The sequence below is a fragment of the Oryctolagus cuniculus genome, chromosome 13, assembly GCF_964237555.1.
Source record: "Oryctolagus cuniculus chromosome 13, mOryCun1.1, whole genome shotgun sequence".
Classification (NCBI taxonomy): domain Eukaryota; kingdom Metazoa; phylum Chordata; class Mammalia; order Lagomorpha; family Leporidae; genus Oryctolagus; species Oryctolagus cuniculus.
The window spans coordinates 13,998,278-14,019,211 of record NC_091444.1 but is presented as its reverse complement, the minus strand read 5'-3'; the positions used below and the strand labels follow the sequence as shown (position 1 = coordinate 14,019,211).

Below are 20,934 nucleotides of genomic sequence, written 5' to 3'. Positions count from 1 at the left end.
GACCTCTCTCTCTGTCTCTGCCTCTCTGTAACTCTGCCTTTCAAACAAATAAATAAGTCTAAAAAAGTACAGAGGTTTTCTATACTGACTGGTCTTAAATGAATATGTAGAGTTATTATATTAAATTATGAATATTTTTTATTTGTTACATTAAATATGTATGTGGTTTGAGGAATTGGGTTTTGTTGATGTAAGCAATGGGGAGCCATAGTACATTCTTCTATGAAAGGAAATATAATAAAAAACTTTTTAAAGAAGATTAATTTAATAGCAATAGGTGGAGAAGAGCTGAGTGGCAGAAAGACTCATTAGGCAAATGGTGAAAATGGTAACAGATGACTGGATTCATGCTATATTTCAAAGGAAGAACTAACGTGAGTAGCAGTTGGTTAGATATAGAGATTGAAAAAAATATGTTAAGTCTGATTTGGAGAATTTTTGCTTTGGTGTCTGGTTTCCATTTAGTAGAATGAGATGAAAACAGTTCAATTTTAGGTACTGGATAAGGGGTTATATTGGACTTGAGAGGTGCAGAGTTTTGTTTTAGCTATGATTATGAACATCTATAACAGATTATAGGCTGAGTATCCCCTATCTGTAATGCTTGGGACCAGATTTCAGAATTTTTCAGATTCTGGAATATTTGCATGCTTTTCTTCAGCTGAACACTAATCTAAAATCCCCCAAGCCCCAAAATGCTTGAAAATCAGAAACTTTTTGAGTGTTATATTGGTATTATATAGATGATGTTCAAGTTTTGGGTTCAGCTTCAGATACTGTAGCCTTTGAAGAAGCTTGAGAAAAAAATTTCTTTAAAGAAAGATCACAACAGTGATTCCTAGTCCAAGCTGCATATCAGAATCACTTGAGGAGGAGGGTTTTTTTTTGTTTGTTTTTTTTTTTTTGTTTGTTTTTTTTTTTTTTTTTTTTTAGAGAATTGAAATCTATTATGGTAAGAGGTGGGATCAAGAGGTCACTTTTTTTCTGCTTTCAATCCTTTTCAAAAAATTTTATTTAAGGGCTGGCGCTGTGGCTCACTTGGTTAATCCTCTGCCTGTGGTGCCGGCATCCCATATGGGCATTGGGTTCTAGTCCCAGTTGCTCCTCTTCCAGTCCAGCTCTCTGCTGTGGCCTGGGAGGGTAGTGGAAGATGGCCCAAGTGCTTGGGCTCCTGCACCCGCATGGGAGACCAGGAGAAGCACCTGGCTCCTGGCTTTGGATCAGTGCAGCGCCGGCCGTAGCGGCCATTTGGGGAGTGAACCAATGGAAGGAAGACCTTTCTCTCTGTCTCTCTCTCTCTCACTGTCTATAACTCTACCTGTCAAATAAAAAAAATTTATTTAAGATATACAAATTTCACATATTTCCTATATACAGATACAGGAACATAATGATACTTCCCACCCTATCCTCCCTTCTGCACTGCCACCTTCTTCCTCCTCCCTCTCCTGTTCCCGTTCTTAATTTTTACAAAGATATATTTTCAGTTAACTTTATGCTGATAAGATGAACCCTACACTAAATAAAGAGTTCAACAAATAGTAAGAAGAAAAAAATACTGTTCCTCAACAGTCAAGACAAGGGCTGTAAACAATTGTTGAATCTGAAAATGTCAGTTTCACTTCTGTAGATTACCTTTTTGGTAGTCTATTAGTTACCACAGATCAGGGAGAACATATGGTATTTGTCTTTTGGGGACTGGCTTATTTCACTAAGGAGGTCACATTTTAAAATGATGTTCCTGATATATTTCTTTTTTTTTTAAAGATTTATTTACTTACTTGAAAGTCAGAGTTACAAACAGAGAGAAGGAGAGGCAGAGAGAGAGACAGAGAGAGAGAGAGTGAGAGAGGTCTTTTATCCCCTGGTTCACTGCCCAGTTGGCTGCAATGGCCAGAGCTGTGCCGATCCAAAGCCAGGATCCAGGAGCTTCTTCTGGGTCTCCCCAATGGGTGAAGGGGCACAAGGATGTGGGCCATCCTCTCCTGTTTCCCAGGCTGTAGCAGAGAGCTGTATTGGAAGAGGAACAGCCGGGACATGAACCAGTGCCCATATGGAATGCTGGCACTGCAGGTGGCAGCTTTACCTGCTACACCACAGTGCTGGCCCCCTGATATATTTCTAAGAGCAGAAAGAGTTGACAACACTATACTTATATAGAGGAAATAATTTGTGAAGGGTGGGTAACAGAGTTTCAGTAACAGTTGGTTTTAAATTACAGTGAAGATGTCCCATTCCATCTCCCATCATCCCACAGACTTTTCAATAAGAGAGTAAATGGTTGATTCTCTTATCAGCCATTTATTTGGACATTGGGAAGAAGCTTGACCCATTCAGTTTATTGACACCTGAGCAGGTAAGCTAGGAGATTTGGAGCAGTCCCTGTGTGTGCGCAGAAGATAAATGAAGGTAATTGTTTTAGTGGAACATAATGGAGTCTGACTTGCAGTGGGAAGAAACCCCTTATGGCTATGGTTTGTATTATCAGTTACTTTAACCTGGAATCTCACAGGACAGGTTGTCCTAGTGAAAATTACTGGGTCCGCTCTTGAAATGTAATTAGAAGTAGAATCCAGCCCATGTGGCTCCAAAACCAGGCCACTGTTTCCTATTTGAAATAATACACAGACAAGTATTTTTAAATGTCATCACCGTAACTTGGTAATACATGTTCAGACTAATAGATTTCCTTCCTTTCAAGGAAATGATTCTGGTTGCCAGTATCAGTGCTATATCTACAAAGCATAATATTGACCTTACAGGTTAATAACATACACCTATTATTAGTTCAAGGAAACTTCTGGGTACCCTCATGGAAGAAATTAGAAATACAATGTATTTAATTAGAAACAGGATGAATTATCTGTTCATAGCACTACTTCTTTCATTTACTCATTCATAGTAGTTCAAGAAAGACCTGGGAAAAGCAACTGTGGCAACTGCTTAGGCTTATTGTGTTATTAAGATTTTTCTAATTTTTTTACATATACTTTAAAAGTGTTACTTATAAGTCATGCTTTTCTAATTTTAGGGTGACGATGACATCATATTGATATTTAGACTTGGTTGCCAGCTTGATAATGTCTACCTGAGACCTTCTGGTTCTCTGTCTCATTTTTTTTTAAAGATTTTATTTATTTACTTGAGAGCTACAATTATAGAGAGAGGGACAGATGGAGAGCAAGGTCTTCATTCTTTTGTTCATTCCCCAAATGGCTGCAGTGTCTGAAGCTGGGCCGATCCGAAGTCAGGAGCCAGTGGCTTCTTCCGGGTCTCCCACGTGGGTGTAGGGGCACAGGCACTTAAGCATTCATTCTTTTAATATTTCTGTCGTCCCTCAGGAGTATCTCATAGGTGCTGAGGAATTGCTTATATATCTCAGCTGTCTCTATTTTCTGCTTGTGATGTTTTATTGCAGCCATTTCCACACCGCTAGTCTTTCTCTAGTCCTGTTTTAGTGTTCCATCTAGAATGTTTAGGACAGGTTGATGCTGACAGTGACGCTTTCCCTTACTTCAAACTGTTTGAAGTGTACCCTGTTTAATTGTTGCATCTCTTGGCAACTGGACTGCCATTCATAGCTCTTTGTAGTTTTTTTTAAATTTTTTGACAGGTAGAGCTATAGACAGTGAGAGAGACAGAGAGAAAGGTCTTCCTTCCGTTGGTTCACTCCCCCAGTGGCTGCTATGGCTGGCACTGTGCCGATCCGAAGCCAGGAGCCAGGTGCTTCCTTCTGGTCTCCCATGCGGGTGCAGGAGCCCAAACACTTGGGCCATCCTCCACTACCCTCCCAGGCCACAGCAGAGAGCTGGACTGGAAGAGGAGCAACTGGGACTAGAACCCAATGCCCATATGGGATGCCGGCACCACAGGCAGAGGATTAACCAAGTGAGCCACGGTGCTAACCCCAGCTCTTTGTAATTTGAATGTCACTTGAACCTTGACAGTGTGGATTACAGTTCTGCAAAGTGGGTGAGGAGGTGGTTTCTCATCATCTGTGTTACAGGAGTTCTGCAGAAGTAGAGAGCCTTAAGTTTTTTTTTTTTTTTTTTAAAGTTTTATTTATTTGAAAGAGTCTCAGAGAGGGAGAGAGGTCCTCCATCTACTAGCCTACTCCTCAAGTGTGTACAATGGCCAGGGCGTAGGCAGGGAAAAGTCAGGAGCCAGGATACTTACCCATGTATCCCTCCTTGGGTGGTGGGGGCCCAAGCAATTGGGCCATCCTCCATTGTCCTTCTTAGGCCACCAGCAGGGAGCTAGATCAGAAGTGGAGCAGCTGGGACACAAACAGGTATCCACAGGGGATTCTGGTGTCCACAAGAGGTACCAGTGTTCACATGGGATGCTGACCTTGCAGCCAGTGCCCTACCCACTATGCCATAGCACTGGCCCTGACCATTTAGTTTTACTAAACACTGTCCTTTCCTAACCAGAGCACCGAGATTCCTGGGTCAGATCAAGTTCATGAAACATCCATTATAATTTGATAGAATTTCCCTTTGACTCTTAGACCGCATGACCTTGGGTTGAATTCTGTCTCAGAAGGGTGGATTAGTCACTATTGTATCTATAATCTGCTTCCTTTCCTGCTGGTATATCACAGACTGTCCATGCATGTCTCAATCCCTGTCCTATTAGTGTTTAAAATTAAAATTATTTTTTTAAAATTTTACTTAGTAAATATAAATTTCCAAAGTACAGTTTATGGATTACAATGACTTTTTCCCCTCCCACCCACACCCCTCCCATCTCCCTCTCCCTCTCCCATTCCATTCACATCAAGATTCATTTTCAATTATCTTTATATACAGAAGATCAATTCAGTATTTATTAAGTAAAGATTTCATCAGTTTGCACACACACAGAACATAAAGTGTAAAATACTGTTTCAGTATTAGTTATAGCATTAATTCACATTGGACAACACACTAAGGACAGATCCCACATGAGGAGTAAGTACACAGTGACTCCTGTTGTTGACTTAACAATTTGGCATTCTTGTTTATGGCGTCAGTAATCTCCCTAGGCTCTAGTCATGAGTTGCCAACGCTATGGAAGCCTTTTGAGTTTGCCAACTTCGATCTTATTTAGACAAGGTCATAGTCAAAGTGGAAGTTCTCTCCTCCCTTCAGAGAAAGGTACCTCCTTTTTTGATGGCCCGTTCTTTCTACTGGGATCTCCCTCGCAGAGATCTTTCATCTAGGTCCTTTTAGGTCCTTTTTTTTTTTTTTTTTTTTTTTTTTTTTTTTTTGCCACAGTGTCTTGGCTTTCCATGCCTAAAATAGTCTCATGGGCTCTTCAGCCAGATCTGACTGCCTTAAGGGCAGATTCTGAGGCTAGAGCACTGTTTAGGACATCTGCCATTCTATGAGTCTGCCGTGTATCCCACTTCCCATGTTGGATCATTCTCTCCCTTTTTTATTCTATAAGTTAGTATTAGCAGACACTAGTCTTATTTGTGTGATCCCTTTGACACTTAGACCTATCAGTGTGATCAATTGTGAACTGAAATTGATCACTGGGACTAGTGAGATGGCATTGGTACATGCCACCTTGATGGGATTGTATTGGAATACCCTGGCACATTTCTAACGCCATCATTTGGGGCAAGTCAGCTTGAGCATGTCCCAAATTGTACCTCTCCTCCCTCTCTTATTCCCACTCTTGTATTTAACAGGGATCAATTTTCAGTTAAATTTCAACACCTAAGAATAATTGTGTGTTACAGAGTTCAACCAATAGTATTAAATAGAACAAAAAATACTAAAAGGGATAATGTATTAAATTGTACATCAACAGTCAGGACAAGGGCTGATCAAGTCACTGTTTCTCATAGTGTCCCTTTCACTTCAACAGGTTTCCTTTTTGTGCTGGGTTAGTTGTCACCGATCAGGGAGAACATATGATATTTGTCCCTATGGGACAAATGGGCTTAATTCACTCAGCATGATGTTTTCCAGATTCTTCGATTTTGTTGCAAATGACCGGATTTCACTGTTTTTGACTGCTGCATAGTATTCTATAGAGTACATGTCGTTGGTTCACCCAGGAACTCAAGATGGAAAGAATGAGAGGCAGGCTGCTTCCCCCAGTTCCCAGCGCTGCTTCTCAAAGCACGTGGACCAGACCCATGATGGCCAGAGAGAGGGGCTTCAAACTGGATGAGAGATCAAGTTTTTTTTTTGTTGTTGTTGTTGTTGTTGTTTGTTTGTTTTTGTTGTTGTTTTGACAGGCAGAGTGGACAGTGAGAGAGAGGGACAGAGAGAAAGGTCTTCCTTTGCTGTTGGTTCACCCTCCAATGGCCGCCGCTGCCGGTGCACCGCGCTGATCCAAGGCCAGGAGCCAGGTGCTTCTCCTGGTCTCCCATGGGGTGCAGGGCCTAAGCACTTGGGCCATCCTCCACTGCACTCCCTGGCCACAGCAGAGAGCTGGCCTGGAAGAGGGACAACCGGGACAGAATCTGGCGCCCCAACCGGGACTAGAACCCGGTGTGCTGGCGCCGCAAGGCAGATGATTAGCCTATTGAGCCGCGGCCTGGCCCCATAATTTCTTTATCCAGTCTACTGTTGATGGGCATTTGGGTTGATTCCAGGTCTTAGTTATTGTGAATTGAGCTGTAATAAACATTAATGTGCAGACAGCTTTGTTGTTTTCCAATTTAACTTCCTTTGGGTAAATTCCAAGGAGATGGGTTGAATGGTAGGGTTATATTCAGGTTTCTAAGGAATCTCCAGACTGACTTCCATAGTGGCTTAACCAGTTTGCATTCCCACCAACAATGGGTTAGTGTCCCTTTTTCCCCACATCCTTTCCAGCATCTATTGTTGGTAGATTTCTGAATTGGAGCCATTCTAACTGGGGTGAGGTGAAACCTCATTGTGGTTTTGATTTGCATTTCCCTGATTGCTAGTGATCTTGAACATTTTTTCATGTGCCTGTTGGCCATTTGGATTTCCTCTTTTGGAAAATGTCTATTGAGGTCCTTGGCCCATCTCTTAAGTGGGTTGTTTGTTTTGATGTTGTGGAATTTCTTGATCTCTTTGTAGATTCTGGTTATTGACCCTTTATCTGTTGCATAGTTTGCAGATATTTTTCCCCGTTCTGTCGGTTGCCTCTTCACTTTCCCGAGTGTTTCTTTTGCAGTACAGAAACTTCTCAATTTGATGCAATCCCAAATGTTAATTTTGGCTTTGAATTCAAATTATTTTCTTGGAAATTTCATTTTAATTTTGGATTTCCTCTTTTGAAACATGTCTATTGAGGTCCTTGGCCCATCTCTTAAGTGGGTTGTTTGTTTTGATGTTGTGGAGTTTCTTGATCTCTTTGTAGATTCTGGTTATTAACCCTTTATCTGTTGTATAGTTTGCAAATATTTTTCCCCGTTCTGTCGGTTGCCTCTTCACTTTCCCGAGTGTTTCTTTTGCAGTACAGAAACTTCTCAATTTGATGCAATCCCAAATGTTAATTTTGGCTTGAATTCAAATTATTTTCTTGGAAATTTCATTTTAATTTTATCCAAATTATTAAAGTGGCTATAACTAGATTTATTATTTTTTCAAATATTTATTTATTTGTTTGTTTGAAAATCTGAGTTAGAAAGAGAGAGAGAGAAAGAGAAAGAGAGAGATGTCTTCCATCCAGTGGCTCACTCCCCAGATGGCTGTAAAGGCCAGAGCTAAGCAAGGTTGAAGCCAGGAATCAGGATTTTCTTCCAGGTTTCCTAGATGGGTGGCAGGGGCCCAAGCACTTGGGCTGTCCTCTGTGGCTTTCCCCAGGCCATCAGAAAGGAGTTGGGTCAGAAGTGGAGCAGCTAGAATATGAACTGGTGCCTGTGTGTGATGCTGGCACTGCAGGTGGTAGCTTTACCTGCTATGCTACAATGTTGGCCCATAGTTCATTATTTTGTAGCCTTTTGATTTATACTCAACACACAAGTCAGGGTGATCCTGCTGACATATTTCAGACTATGTTACCTCTCTACTCAAACTTTCTTTTCCTAAAGTGCAAGTCAATTTTTTTTCATGACTTGTAAGGCAGTTTATGCTTTATATCTTCCCCCTTATTTCTCTGCCCTCATCTTATCTCCTTGTTTTCACTTAGTGCTATGTTTTAGAGATTTTTTTCAGATGAATAAATATAACATTTTCAGGACTCTAATCTTTTTGAAGACTGTATTTTTCATAGAATAATGATGAAATAAAATGTTAATGAATGTTTGTCGCTCGCTCCACTCGTGGAGGAACGACACTGGACCCTGCGCTGTTCTCTTTCTCCGGCCCTTCCTGGGTTTGCTCCCGCTCCCCCCCCCCCCCCGCCTCCTCGGAGTGGTGGCACCCCTGCTGCTTCCCCTCTTCCATGGAGGAGTGGCACACTGTCGGCCAGCTCTCTCAGGGGTTCCTCAGATGTTCCTTCTGCATGTTGTCTCTCTCCTCCTTTATAGTCCTCTTCCACCAATCCCAACTCTGCTGGCATTCTCTCCCCACGCGCTGAGCATGCTGCTCTCCTCCAATCAGGGGCAGGATCAGCTCCTGCAGCTTGTTAGTTGAATTGGTGAGGCAGTTGTGTGGAAGTTGCTTACTCCCTCTCAGCGCCATATGGTGGGAGATCAGATGCATAGAGTTAGTCTTAGCAGTTCCAGTAGTTTAGTCTAGTCTCGGTAATCTCAGTATTTGTCCTCAGTATTTATTTGTCCACAGTCTTAGTACTTATTTGTCTCCCAGGCAACGGACCCTGCCATGTTACAGGAGATGGGCCCTGCTCCCCACAAATGTTTAGTTTATTTTCAGGACACTGTTTCAGTAAACATTATATATATATATGTGCATACCCATACAGATATATATGTGTGTGTGTTTGTGTGTATGTGTATATATATATATGTATATGTTTGCATGCATAAAATGTGTAATTTTTTTTTTTTTTATACTTTAGGATGATTATCCCTTTTTTCCTGATGTTACAAGCTTTGGACACTCCTTTAGTAAGGGTCTGTTCTTGGTAAATCTTTCAGTTTTGTCTCTCTGGACATATTCTAACTTTGGCCACATTTTTGTTTATAAAGTTTTTGAATGGCAAACATACATTCTTTTTTTTTTTTTTTTTAAAGATTTATTTATTTGAAAGGCAGAGTTACAGAGAGAGAGAGAGAGAGAGAGAAAGAGAGGTCTTCTATCTGCTGCTTCATTCCCTAGATGGCCAGAATGGCCAGAGCTGTGCTGATCCAAAGCCAGGAGCCAGGAGCTTCTGGGTCTCCCATGCAGGCACAGGGACCCAAGGACTTGGGCAATCCTCTACTGCTTTCCCAGGTCACAGCAGAGAGCTAGATCTGAAGTGGAGCAGATGGGACTCAAACCGGTGCCCATATGGGATGCTGGCACTGCAGATGGTAGCTTTAACCACTACACCACGGCATTGGCCCCCATACATTCTTACAGGTTTGAAATTCATCATTCCACTGTCCTCCTGCTTCCATCACTGCCCCTGAGAAGTCCGCTGTCAGTAATTTTGTGTATTTTTCTTGTTATCCTTTTCCTCTCTAGAATGCTTTCAAAAATATCCATATCTTTTTGTATTTTGAGACTTTGGCTTTGTTGTGATTTCTGAATCTGCAGATTTAATGTTTTTTCCAGTTTGGAAAAAAAAAACAGTCTTTATTTCTTATAATTGTATCCTCCCCTCTCCCGAACACACCAGTTTCATTGGTCTTATCTTTTAGAACTATATATGGATGTATTTTACCATCCTGGTCTCTGATTTTTTTTTATCCTCCATTATTCATTTTATTTCTCTTTTTTTTGCATTATTCTGTTTAATATGTATTGTGTCTATCTCAGTTCACTATTTCTTCAGTTGTATTAGATCTACCATTTTATTAATTGAGCATTACATTTTCTAGATTATATTTTTAAAGTTCTAGTTTGCCTTAAAAACTCTCTCATTGCCTGCTCATATTTTGAATTATTATTTTATTCTTTAAACATTTTAAGTCTCTTCTTCCCTTTGAGGAGTGACTAAAGCAGAATAAATGTCATAATTCTGATCTTTTTTTTCTGGTGGGTAATGGTCACAGATACTCAGGTTTTCCATGATAATCTTGAATAGCAAATCCATGTTTTTTCCTTCCAGGTGGCATGTATTCTTGCCTCTGTCATGTGCCCAGGATTGCATCTGTGTGGCATCACAGGTTTCATCATTAAGCATTCTAGATACAAGATAAATAAGATAAACAATTATTGCATTCACAGGGAATTTCTTAGTAAATTTATCTGTTTGAATCTTAAGTTTATTCTACATTTAGTATGATTATAACTTGAGATTTTTAAAAACACAATACATGGTTTAATTTGGCTTTTTAATATTTTGTAGTTGTATTTTTCATTTTAAAATTAGTTTTTAAGTGTTTTAGTAATCTTAATATAAATTACAAATATTTTCATTTTTATAATGATTCATTTTTATAAGTAGTATAATTCTATTTATGAGTGTTAGCGTATTCTCATGGAAACATCCAGGAGTACTGGGAGTCTACTGTATTTCAGACTATCTACATATTAAATAAGAAAAGTTTTGACACAGTTTGCACTTTCATTCACAATTGTCATTTGGTATAATATGAAAATTATTTTAAATGTAAATAAAATGAAATTATGAAAGGTGCAGTTATTTTTACATTTCTGGGTTTTCACGTGAAGGCTATATTTTTTGAAAATATTTCAATTCAAAGAGTTAAATATATTAAATATTGTTAATAAAGTATGTCTTTAATTACATACTCTCGGAAGAATTATAGGAAACAGCTGTGTGAAGCTAACTTAAAGCATGGCCTCTTGCCTTCTTTCTTTTTAAGACTCCTAATAAAAGATATTTCATTAGAATATGATGATCCTATCAGTTGACTAAAAGGTATAGCAGGTTTTGTAAGACAAATCATCTTTTTACATCAACCTGTTAACTTTTTTACTTTTTCCCCTTTGTTCTTATAAAAATTTGTGCCTGTGTGTGTGTGTGTGCTGGCTATCACTGATTGATATCTGAAAAATGTCAAAACATTGATTCTCAGCTGTAAATTCTTTGTCATAGATTAATCAAGATTGAACATCTGTGGTACTGCATTTATTCCTCCCACCCCCCTTTTTGGTGTTTTTTTGAAACTCTCATGAAGGGCCCTTGGGACAGATGGCCCCTCACTGTTGATGGTTCGATTACCATGATCACCCACAGCTTTAGAAGAGTGCGAAGAAAAGAAATTGCTTTCTTTGTCAAGGTGTTTTCAATTCAATTCTCACCCATTAGCCCTGTTTGGTTAAGTTTGGATTACTCTATCAGGTGATTGATGAGGGTTTTCATTTTATTATAATAGGTCTTGTTTAAAAGGGATGGATGTAGCAAAAAATGATATATCTAACATGCTATGGATTATATGATAAGATTCTTTGAAATTCCATTTTCATTACCTTAGTTAGAATTTGCTAAAATGTAAGCAAAAAGAGCTTCCTCAAGTTGTGATGCTAATTTTATATCATTCTGGAAAGAAGCATTTTCAAAAGGCTTGACTCATCAATTAAATTGTTTCTATGGTTTGACTCATTAAAGAACCAGTTATTCTATAGTAGGTGTACTTTGATTTTCTGAGTTTGTATTATGAAAAAAATGGATCTTCAAATACTTTTTCACCAAAATAAGCTTATCTTATAATTCACTTTTTCCATGAACTTTTTGAAGTACCTTCATAGACATTTTGAAACACAACAAATAGGAGTGTGAGCTCTGTTTTCACAATATTATAAGGTAAAACATTTAACATGTTTTCATTTCCCTAAGCATTTTGTTTATGTAAAATCAAATATGATTCAATAAAGAATTTCAAATGTAAAGTGAATTGATTTGAGTACTACTAGTGATTAATACCATTTAGGTTTCCTTGCATTCCAATTCCCTGGTGGTGTTTAGAGGAAATCGGTATGACTTATGTCATTATTTTACAAAAATATTTCAGTATTTGTCTTGCTGAACATGTCATCCTGTAGATAATTAACTTTTAGACTTGTACTTTAAACTACTACCTAATAAATGAACAATAAAATCAAAGATCAACAAAGTAACAAAATTGTAGTGTGCTTTGTATGTAGCAGTGTATTTTAGACAGGTGTCGTGTTAGAAGCAAGGATGCCTGGATTCAAGTCTTGAATGCAGTTTACTAGCTGAAAATGTAAGATACAGTTTAAATTTCCTAAGTCTGTGTGGTAGGAAAGAATCTTCAAGGACTTTTCTCATTCAGAAAACATAAATAAATAAGTATATGGAAACAGAGACCATCAATATTTTTACATTCATAGATCTTTGTGCATTTATCTGGTTGTTCAAACTGGTACTAACTGCTTGAACACTGTCAAATAAAGCATTCTAAGAAAAAGCACAATGAAAAGTATTTTCTCAGATATCTGAGGTTGAGGTACAAAAACACATCATGGATTACCAGTGTATTTGTGTATGCCGTATAGACATGGAGGGATTAATAGCATCTGTGTGTATACTTCCCCATTGCTGTAAATCTGCGTTTTGCTGCTGTGCATGTCAATAGTAAGATAGAAAGGTTTTTTTTTTTTTTCTTTTTTTTAATCTCTGGTTTGGCTTCACTAAATTCCTAAATTGAGTGAGATGCTTCCATAAGACTTTTTTAATTTTTGCAGTCAAGCTAGATATAAAATTACAATAGTTAATGGGTTTGCAAACTATCTTAATAGATGTAATAATTATAATTTTAACATTAGTTATTTAGATCCATGTATTTCAATCTGTTTTACATTAGCACATGTTGAAAGTGATATTTATAGAGTACACTTGGAGAAACAAATGAGACTGTTCTTTCAGTGTCATCGTAAAGAGAGCGGAAGGGTAGGAGAAGGATATTGATTTGCTCTCTCTAGTACCTCTGATCAGAGAAAGAAAGCATCATCATTCATGGGTAGAAGACCATACATAATTTCATCATTCTAAAAGAGCTTCCATTTATTTATTTTACCTAATTTCTTGATCCCACAGTCAAGATTTATGTAGTAGGTGTTCAACTGAAAATATCCTGTTTTAAAATGCATTTGCATAATTCGTTATATAATATTAATGAATTTTTTTATCAGAAAAACACTTTTTTATTAGCTTTAGACAAGTAATTTATACCTATAATTGTTATTCTGTTTATTTTCTGTTTTCATAACATGTAACTGACAGAAACTGCATCTCTGAATGAATCTACCAATTATTTCTTTTGTCTAGGTTTTGGATAATGATGGGAAAATCCCACATTATTGCCATTAAATGCCAGGTTGGACACACTACTAAACTGAGTACTCAGCAGTTTTTGATTTACATGTTTAACTTGATATAAAGAAAAGATTTACTGTAGCTCATAGATACAATTCTGAGAATGTAATGATACCTGTCTTCCTCCTTCCCTCTTTCTTTCTTGCTTCCTTAGTTTTCAAGATAATATATTTTAAAATTATTTTATAATCAAAGGCTTAATGTTCCACCTAATACAGAGTTCAACAAGTAAAAACTGAAAAGACCACTGTTCAGCAGGAATGTAGATATAGGATTTAAAAAAAATAATCAGAAGATGGCAATTTCCCTTTGTAATATTAATTAAAATATTATCTCAAAAACTGAAAAAGAAGGAAGGCAGGGGTGAGAGAATGTTATTGTTTTCTTAGAATTGTATTTATAAACTATATTGAACCTGTTCTGTTTGTGCATTAAGATGAAAAAAGTAGCAGGAAAAACTAAACATATTGACACTTTGTCTCATACACAGTAAATTTTTTAATGTCCTCTGTACATATTAACTACCACAATTCAGAGAAAATGTGAAATTTGTCCTTTTTGGTCTGGTTTATTTTATTAAGCATAATCTCAACTTGCATCCATTTGTCACAAAAGTCAGGATTTCGTTCTTTTTTGTGGCTGTGTAATGTTCCATAGTGCATATATACTGCACTTTCTTGTTTGTTCATTAGTTCATGGACAACTGGGTTGATTCAATTTTTTAGCTATTGTGAATCAAGCTGCTATGAACCTGGAGTACAGGTAACTCATATGATGATTTCATTTCATTTGAGTAAATTCCCAGGAGTGCAATAGCTGGGTCATATGGAAGATTTATTTTTAGTTTTTTGGGCAGTCTCCATACTGTCTTCCATAATTCCTACCAGCAGCGTATTAGGGTATTAGGGTACCTTTTTCTCTACATCCTTGCCATCATTTGTTGTTTGATTTCTGAATGACAGTTGTTCTAACTGGGGTGAGGTGAAACCTCATTGGGGGTTTAATAGCATTTCCTTGATGGCTAGTGATCCTGAGCATCTTTTCATGTCTGTTGGCAATTTGTATTTCATTGTTTGCAAAATGTCTGGTCATATACCTTGCCCATTTCTTAATTGAATTGTTTTATTTTGTTGTTGAGGAGTTCTTGACTTCTTATGTATCCTGGATATTAATCCTTTATCAAATGAGTAGTTTGTAAAAAAATACTTGTTTGATTTTTCTTCATACTTAACTCTGCAGAATTTCTATACACTTCATATATAGATTTCCTTTTTTAATATAACTGCTTTTCTGTTTTTGAGTAGTCCTAAAAAAAAAAACCATCTCCTTTGAATTCCTTTTCAGGTATTTTGTGAATCTCCTTGACTATACAGTCCAATATTGATATTGATGTGTTTGTGTCCTTTTGGAGAGTCATATTGCCTTACATGTTCATGTGTAGTGTATTTCGTTTTTTTTTTAAAGATTTTGTTTATTTGAGAGGCATGTTACAGAAAGTGAGAGAGAAAGGTCTTCTATCCATTAGTTCACTCTTCAGATGACTGCAATGGCCAGAGCTGAGCTGATCCGAAGCCAGGAACCAGGAGCTTCTTCCCTGTCTTCCGGGTTTCCCACGTGGGTACAGGGGCCTGAGCTCTTGGGCCATCTTGCACTGCTTTCATGGGCCATGACAGAGAGCTAGATCAGAAGAGGTGTAGCTGGGACTAGAACCAGCACCCATATGGAATGCGAGCACTGCAGGTGGAGGATTAACCTACTGTGTCCCAGTGCAGGTCCAGTTTAGTGTATTTCTGTGTTGAGTTTTATGTATCTGGGCAATTACTTGTTACTGTCTCTACTGAAACTTTGGTTTTGGAAATGTGTCTCTTTGGCTTGAGGAAATGCCTGAGGCTTATACAAGAGTTCCAGATGTGTGTGCTCCTTGGGATCAGGGAACTCTGGCTGCCATTTGTGGGTGGGGCAAGAGTCCAGAATGACTCCCTAGTTGGACATAGTCGAGTTCCTCTGTGGTCAGTAGGGGGAGGGGACGTTGATGCTAGCTGGTGTGTCCCCGGCCCTAGCCTTCTTTGTGCCAAGTTTAACCAACCCAGAGTGAGCTCACACCACCTGACCTACTCAGGCATATGGATCATATAGAGCTCTGATGCAGTCTGTAGTGTGATCCCAAGCCTTCTTCAAGATCTGTCCCTGGTACTCAGTGAGATCTGAGTTCCTGGAGTCCAGCCGGGCTGGTACGTTAGAACCACAGCCTACGTCTGCTCAGCTCCATGGCCTATTTTCAGAACTCCCACTGTCCCAGGATGTAAGCTGCTCCTTCCCTGGAGCAAGCTGCTTGCTGTTTCTCCAAGTCAGGACAGAGATGGGTTGCAGTTCCATCTCATCGAACAGTCTGTTGCTTTCGTTGGGGGAGGGGAGGGAAGCTAGGTAGCTTCTCTTCATGGAGGAAAGTGGACCCCCACCAGCTTCCCAGGCCAGACTCAGATTCAGCGGGGGCTGTGGAAGTTTCTCCCTCAATCAAAACTGCTAGTGGCACAGGCCGTGGCAGCCCCCTCTCACCTTGCCCTGGGAGCTGGCACCACGTAGCAGGGCTCTGGCCATAGGATTTGCTGCCAGTGTGCAGCTGGCTGTTGTATATCCATCTGCTCTCTTCACTGCTCCAAGAATTTTGTGATCTATTCTCTCTGTTCTCCACTGAAAATGTCTCTCAATCAGTCCCCTGGGAAAGTGGAACTTCCTCTTTTTTTTTTTTTTTGGTAACTTTTGGTGGCTGAAATGAGTGCATCTTCTCACTGTTTATCCATCTTGGATCCTCTTGTCATTTATTTTACTTCTTCCTTAAACCCAGCAACCCCTCCATTAACAGGGAACTTTGCTCTAGTAAGCTTCCTATTATGCAGAAAATATTTGTGGCTTTTACATAAACCTCTTATCATTGCTACAAATTGACTTGGATTTGGGTCTCTGTATCCTTCTCTTTTCCCAGTAACAGAAGAATGCATACTCCAGCTCTGGTCCAGAACTCATCTCACTTTTTTTTTTTTAAAGAAATCTATTTATTTATAAAATCAGAGCTATGGAGAGAGAGAGGGGGAGAGACAGAGATAGTTCTTTCATCTGCCTGTTCACTCCTCATGTGGACACAGTGGCCAGTACCGGGTCAGGCCAAAGCCAGGAGCTTCATTCAGATTTCCCACATGGGTGACAGTGGCTCAAGCACTTATGCCATCTTTTGCTGCTTTTCCCAGGCCATGAGCAGGGAGCTGGTTCAGAAGTAGAGCAGCCAGGACATGAACTGGCACCCTTGTGGGATGCCAATGTTGCGGGCATTGGCTTTACCTGCTGCACCACAATCCCGGCCCCATCACTGTCTTGATCTATAAGCTTCTCTTTTTCTGCCTTCTGTAGTATCTTTCCTACCCCACCCCTTTGGATGACTCTGCTAGTTCATTAAATCCCATCAGCATTTAAGCATATTCAAATCTGAACCAATCTAAAAAATAAAACACATCCATGTAGCTTAGTTTTTCTGTCTACCTTTCCTAGGTTCTGCCTTGTGCAGACTTTCTTAAACAGATTTCCTTTATACGAGCTACCTATCTGTCCTCGAACTCCATAATTGTAAGTCTACCTCCTCTTTCTCACTTGTTTGAATGATGTGGCTTTCTGTCTTTAAGTAGAGTTTCATTCTTCAGTCAGCACATTTCAGTGTTTTCTAGCGTTTGTGTGAGGAGGTTTCTCCACTTGACTTTCACCACACAAATCCCAGCTGTGTCTTCCTACCATTTTGTCTATTTTTTTAAGCTTCATTTTTTATTTGAGACAGAGTTACAGAGAGAAGGGGGAGGGGAGAGAGAGACAGAGAGAGATCTTCCATCTCTCCATTATCTCTCCAAATAGCCATAATGGCTGGGGCTGGGTAATGCCAAAGCCAGGAGCCTGGAGCTTCATCCAGATCTCCTAGGTGGGCACAGGGGCCCAAGCATTTGGGCCAACCTCTCTGGCCCTCCCAGGCGTATCAGCACAAAGCTGGACTGGAAGTGCAGCAGCCAGGACCCAAACTGGTGCCCATGTGGGATGATGCTGGCGTTGCCGCCAGTGGCTTTACCCGTTAGGCCACAATGCCGGCTCCCTGTCTGTTCTATCTTGTTCTTTCTCACTTCATTTATCCCCTGCATGTTTCAGTTCTTTCACTTGCCAATATATTTTGTCCCTTTATATTTTCTCCCACCTGTCTTGTATTCAAGATGCTAGATTTTCTTTGTTTCTGAGATATAATCTACATTCTTTTAACCTCCAAGATTTCATGTGTCTCATTTTCCTTCAGTCTAGAACATTCTTCTTGAATGTTCACAGCTTGAACTTCACAGCTTGAGTCATCTTTAACTTATGTAACCAGCATTTAAGTTTATGAGGCCTTCACTCACTGTCCAGATGAGATTAGACTTCTGTGGTATGCTCCCATAGCACTGTGTCCTTTTAGTGTTATTTCATGCATTAAATTCTATTGCGTGTTTGGGTGGTGCTTTTCTTTTTCTGTCTCAGTTTTGTTAAGTTCATCATTGTATTTCCATAGGTGAAATAATACAAATCACACATTTCTGAAAAAAAATTACACATTTTGCTCACTTATATCCAAGAAATACCTTTAATTAGCAACATTTTTTGACTTTATTAAGCAGTGAATTTCCTGGCTGAGTTCACATGTTTCTAAGGTAGACCTTGAAGCAGTCTTGTGCACAAGATTAGAGGGTCCTTGGGTTGTCTCTGAATGGGTGGGGCAGGGCAGGGGCTTTTCCTTTTTCCTTGAGTGCTGCCTATACTTTTGAAAGAAATAAATTGACTAAGTTAAATGGGCCCCAGAATGTGATATGTATTGGTTATTAAAATAGACACTGCAGACATCTCAACAAGAGAGCGCTAGTCTCTGATGGTGACCAGCTGTGTGACTGAGTATACTCCTCCTCGTTTTGGCCTTGATTTCCTCACACATAATTTTTTGTATGTAAATCAACTGCTGAAAGCTGTAATCAAGCAAAACACTGATATTATTTTTCCTTCTACTTTTCCAAAAGTATATTGTCTCGAGGCTGGTGTTGGGGCCCAACACATAAAGCTTCTGCCTATGATTTTGGCATCTTATATATGGGTACCAGTTCATGTCTCAGGGGCTCCACTTCTCATCCATCTCCCTGCTAGAGACCTAAGAAAAGCAGCAGAGGATGGCCTAAGTGTTTGGGCTCTTGATACTCATGTAGTTGACCTGGATGAAGCTCATAGCTCCTGGCTTTGGCTTGGTCCAGCCCTGGCCACTGTGGCTATCTAAGCAATGAACCAGCAGATGGAAGATCTCTCTCTAACTCCAATTTTCAAATAAATAAATAATTAACGAAACACAAGGGGCCGGCATTGTGGCGCAGTGGGTTAAAGCCCTGGCCTGAAGCGCTGGCATCCCATAATGGCGCTGCTTGGAGACCCGGCTGCTCCACTTCCGTTCCAGCTCTCTGCTACAGCCTGGGATAGCAGTAGAAGATGGCCCAAGTCCTTGGGCCCCTGCACCCATGTGGGAGACCAGGAAGAAGCTCCTGGCTCCTGGCTTCAGATCCGCACAGCTCTGACCATTGCAGCCATCTGGGGAGTGAACCATCGGATGGAAGACCTCTCTCTCTGTCTCTCTACCTCTTTCTGTAACTCTGTCTTTCAAATAAATAAAAAAAATTTAAAAAACACACAAAAGTATATAATCTCTGAAATGCTGTTTTGTAAATGAATACTTTTAAAAATATTTCATCTTTGAATCCACAGAATTAAGTAAAAATTATTCATTCATGCCAGTTAGAAAATTTTTTCTTGTGTTTTTGTAGTTCAGTAGAACCACACTAACTTTCTTTCTTTCTTGATTTCTTCATTTCTGTATTTCTTTGGAGGAGTTACAGAGAGAGAGGGAAAGGCAGAGAGAGAGTTCTTCCATCCACTGGTTCACTCTCCAGATGGCTCCAACTGACAGGGCTGGGCTAGGCTGAAGTTTTGAGGATCTTCATGTTGGTACTCACATGAGTGCAGGGACCCAAATACTTGGGCTGTCCCCTGCTGCTTTCCCAGGCATGTTAGCAAGGATCTGCATGGGAAGTGGAGCAGCCAGGACATGAACTGGTGCCCATATGGGATGCTGGCACTGCAGTGGGTGCCTTAACAGCTACAGTGCTATCCCCCACACTAGCTTTCTATATTGCTTTAATTTTTATTTTCAGTAAAGGACCAGAAATTGGAAGTATCTGGGAATGAAAATAAAACACTACTGAATTTATCTTACATTTGTCTTTTCAAAAGCCTTATTCATGGATTAGGAATCCTTGTTATAGTAAGCAAATAATAATTTAAATATTCACCTTCCAAATTTACTGCTTTGATAAAAATTTGTATATTGTTATTATACAATAACAAGATCTCTTATTAAATAAGAGATCAAAAGGCCGGCACCACAGCTCAATAGGCTAATGCTCCGCCTGCGACACCAGCACACTGGGTTCTAGTCCCGGTCGGGGTGCCGGATTCTTTTTTTTTTTTTTCTGTAAGAACAATGGCTTTATTTAAAAATATATTTTCTTTGTAACACAAGAAAGGACGAATGGTGCCTGCGTGCCTCCCTCCCGAGCTTGGGGTTGAGCTGGGTAGGTCATAGCTGGGCGGAGTCCCCTTTGTGCTGCTCCAGCCACTGGTCTAGCGTCTGGGCCTTGGGGTTCAGTCTCAGGGTCAGCTCTATGTCGCGGTCAGGTTTCAGGGCATAGAAACGGAACATGTTGGCCAGGTCCTGGGCTCCAGGGAACCCAAGCTTCTCGTAGTCCTCAGGAGTGGTCTTGGCATCCCGCACCACCTTGCTGGTGTGCTTTGTGAGCAGGCCCGCGAACTCCTCTGCCGTGTGCCTGCAGGTACTGAGTCCAATGTTCCGGCCCACGTACTCTTCTAGGTTTTTCAGCAGACTGAGCACTACAGGACCCAGGTCGCTCACAGCCATGCCATCCATGGGCGCGTTCCCCAAAGGCAGGCTCAACAAGTAGCTCTTTCCATCCGGGGCTTTCTGGGGCAGAAAGTAGGAGAGGAAGTTCTCAAAATAGCAGGGTAGCCGCACGCTGGTCATGGGAACGCCTATGTCCTGGAAATACTCCTCGACCTCCCCTTTGCCGTCAAAGTGGCCAGCTGCCAGCCTCCCTGCCGTCAGCTTTCTGATGTTCTCCAGGCCGCTGTACACCACGTAGTGCAGGCCCAGGCGCTTGGCCAGATCGGCCAGCAGCTTTCCCTGCTTGACCTCCTGCTCCTGGCTGCAGTTCTCCCAGTAGTTGGTGACGATGAAGGCGGCATGATCCCCGGCCAGGGCCCGCACCGCTCGTCTCGTCATTCTGGTCCCCCTGCATTACTTCCGCACCTCACTCCTTCGCGGCCTTCTGCTCAGGGTCCCGGGTCACCACTCGAACCCTGAACGTCCCATCTTCCAGGAGCATGCGGGCCACTGAGCCCGCCCCCTCCCCACCCCCCCGTGGCATCTGACGACAGAACAGCTCTCTGCTGTGGCCCCGGTAGGCAGTGGAGGATGTCCCAAGTGCTTTGGCCCTGCACTCT

The 20,934-nt window shown here is 40.5% G+C and overlaps 1 protein-coding gene and 1 pseudogene across 12 annotated transcripts in view; one reads left to right on the top strand and one right to left on the bottom strand.

Annotated features, from left to right (window-relative positions):
* The window catches only part of DENND1B (DENN domain containing 1B), a 342,830-nt gene that overhangs the window by 70,861 nt on the left and 251,035 nt on the right, over positions 1-20,934 (top strand). The window lies entirely within an intron of this gene.
* Positions 19,873-20,858, bottom strand: LOC108178142 (nmrA-like family domain-containing protein 1 pseudogene; annotated as a pseudogene).